We start from the raw sequence: 3,396 nt of genomic DNA, 5'->3' as shown, positions 1-3,396 counted from the left end.
CAGGTGATAATGGAATATTGCTACATAAATGTGGGAAGTTGACGATGGAAAAGCTGAAATCATCCCGTTAGTCATACAGTTGAGTTGTCAGTTTGCCGTTAATGTCTACTACAAATATCTAAGTATGAAGCAGAAGTGGACGACTCTGTGGTGTCCTTTATTTAGAGCTCACAGGGATATATCAAATCGACATATGAATGAAAGCTATCATTGTTAATAGACAAAACGTTATCGATATATCTAAATGTCGAATTGAAGGTCACAGCGATAGATTTTTTCTTCTCACGTAGAAGTTTTTGAATAAATTCTGCTTCATATGAATATAAAAACAGGTCAGCTAACAAAGGAGCACAATTCGTTTGTATGCAAATTCACAAAAAATCCTTTCCTCTTCTTGAAATCACCATTTATTTCGTACATCTATGTGGTATTCACAACAACACCTCACTCATCTTGCTTAACAGTTCTATAACATAAGGAGCAGTATTAAATCCACATTATTTTAACTATGAGACCACAATAATGTTGATTTTAAAACAAGCCTTCTAATACAGGGAAATGAGATGGTACAATGAAATGAAATGTGCTATATTGACTGCACCAAATTGTTCCTTCTTTGTTACAGATAAGCATTTTATCAACAGTAAGAGAAGGAGCAATATCGCCATTTGATGATTTGCCCACTGGACATACCACGACTGCCACTCCAGTTCACTCGGCTGTACATTGAATTAGTATTGCCTTCGGCTGGAGGGAGAGCTTAGACTGTGATGGACTGGTGTCTCACTCTGTTACTCTTATCCGTTAACCACGTATCATTCCGAGGAATGACAATGTAAGCTTTCCAGTCTCCGTAGCTACAGAAGACATAGTGCCTATCTATATGATACTTGCTTTTTTCCGTTACATATTGCTTGTTGTTATTTACTACTAAATGTGACAAACATGAATAGGGTAACTTATTAAGAAGATCACAAAGACTTTAGATATGAAAAATATTTTTAAAACATTTTAATTGAATCCAATTTGTAGTTGATTTTAGATCTTTACGTTTGAAATATCAAATTTAATTCAATTGTTTTAACTAATATTATGGATGCAAGACAACATCATCTGAATTAATATCAATTAAGATCAGAAAAGTGTAGGTCCATTATGAGCACATCAGTTTTTCGAAACCAGCTCATTACAGCCCAATCCCAAATGTGACAGAAAAACTTCTGAATGTCAGAGAACCACATGCATTTGTTATCAGTCTGCAATACATCAATGGCTTGGTTTGTTGGAAAGTGTTCAATGAATCCACCATGTAATTTAAATTTTAAAAGTTGGCTTATTTTAGTTGGGTTTGCTAAAACGCGGTATTTCTTTTGGGTTTAACACATTCGCATGAACTTTCACTTTGCATGAATCGATCACAGAGGCAAACCATTTACAAACACCACATCCGTTTGCTTTAAATTTTATATGATATATGATTATGCATATCAAGTATTTGAAGTATAATCAGATTTCAATTTCAATTATATTAAGAATATCTAGCTTAATCAAACACATTTTCGTTTTAAAAACCCTGTGCTTGGAGAAAAATTGTTGAGGACATGATTTATCTTTATAGGTCTAGTTAAGCAAAGGGGGGGGGGGGGGTTCGTTTTAATTGGATGGGCTTTTTAAAACTTTTGTCGAGTTGGTGGCCAGAAAAAAATGTACTAAACTTTGAAAAATTGAATTCTATTCTAGTCTTTTTCGGACTTAGGTTTTTGTAGGTCTATTCTTTTTTCTTAATCTATCTATTTTTTTTCTTTTGTTGTTTTTGTGGATTTGAGTTTTTTGATGACGACCTACCATCACAAGCCGTCAATTATCCGGTCTGAGTTTTGGCATCACCCATTTTCATTTTCGTAGAATCCATGTAAGAAACCGTACTGGAATTTAAAAAAATGCATTTGAGTTTTTTTCCTGATTATGCAAGTCTAAAACATTTAAACAACGGTGTTGATGATTGTGCAGATGTCACTTATTGCACGGAACTTAGATTTTAGCCACACTTGTATATGTTGTCCGTATTTAATGTGATTTATATCATTTTTATTTTTAAAAGCACATGCTAACATTGATATTTCAAAGGATGATCAGAACTCGTCAGTACCTCCGCAACTAGTAGGATTCAGAAGTATTCATAGAGTTTTTCACCCCAATCTCAAATGATGTGGTTGATGCAGAACCCGCATTCCTTATGGTGAACTGAAACTACTTCAAGTGAAAAGTGCCACAGGATGACAAAACTTTCTCATGGTATTTAGCCTCAGTTCGTCTCTTTCAATTGATCATTGATTTTCGTTCAGAACTCGTTCGTTTTAAATGACCAGAAAAATAACAATCACCATATCATTGTAAACCATTAGCAATGCTAATCAAGAATATACGGAGGAAACACCTGATCAGTTCAAACACAGTAAACTCATTTACTAAATATCTGCATGGCAATTGATTGATTGTAAATTGTTTAATGTCCATCTTGAGAATTTTTTACTCAGATGGAGACGTCAACAATGCCGGTGAAGGGCTTCAAAATTTAGGCCTATGATTGGAGCTTACAACCTTTGAGCAGGGGGTCTTTATTCTGCCATACCTGCTGTGACACAGGGCCTCGGGTTTTGTTGTCTTATCCGAAGGACCGCCCCATTTAGTCGCCTCTTACGACAAGCAGGAATACTGAGGACCTATTCTAACCCGGATCACGGTACAATTTATGATTGCAGATATCATATAACCATACATCGTTTCATTTTATTGAATACATCAATGAGTAGTTTTAAAATCAATACATTGACTGTTGCAATACATTACAGGAGGTGTATCGTCCATAATCAGATCCACAAAAATTCCACAGGAAACCAACCAACAGGACGGACACATAATTGTGTACACTCGATTTAAGATGCAGATATTGAATTTAATTTCTATCAATATGTTGATGAGTGTATACATGTGATAACTAAGTGATGATACACAATATACTGTCTGTCATCGTAAATAAACGATAACATACGTGTTGTAATAATCTGTGGTCAACTGACGAGAAAATTACGTTTTGTTTGAATAAAATATTTTATTTAGGCATGGCGGAGTCGAAATTATTGGTTGAAACTTTCATTTATGAACTTTATGAAGATGAAACTCGAAGTAGTAAGCCACGGCCACGGCTAATAGAAATCTTCAACGCCTGTTTATAGTTTGGATTTTTAATCACCACTGAGATATGACTGAAATATATGCAACGCGACGGAAAACACCAAAGCTTCAAGCCCTATAAAAATTATTTACTCGCAATATTGCCGATATTTCATTCTCGCTTTCCTCGCTATATTTTGGTATATACATCGTTATTTGTAT

The 3,396-nt window shown here is 34.8% G+C and overlaps 1 long non-coding RNA gene across 1 annotated transcript; it reads left to right on the top strand.

Annotated features, from left to right (window-relative positions):
- Positions 1-637: 637 nt before the first annotated feature.
- LOC125667712 (uncharacterized) lies at positions 638-3,153 on the top strand. The gene is made up of 4 exons (XR_008799476.1): positions 638-835; positions 2,128-2,295; positions 2,538-2,743; positions 2,853-3,153. It is a non-coding gene; the product is annotated as an uncharacterized LOC125667712 (long non-coding RNA).
- The last annotated feature ends 243 nt before the right edge of the window (positions 3,154-3,396 follow it).

This window comes from Ostrea edulis, chromosome 10 (genome assembly GCF_947568905.1).
Source record: "Ostrea edulis chromosome 10, xbOstEdul1.1, whole genome shotgun sequence".
NCBI classification, from domain to species: Eukaryota; Metazoa; Mollusca; class Bivalvia; order Ostreida; family Ostreidae; genus Ostrea; species Ostrea edulis.
The sequence above is the reverse complement of the archived record's forward strand: the minus strand, read 5'-3'. Positions and strand labels throughout refer to the sequence as shown.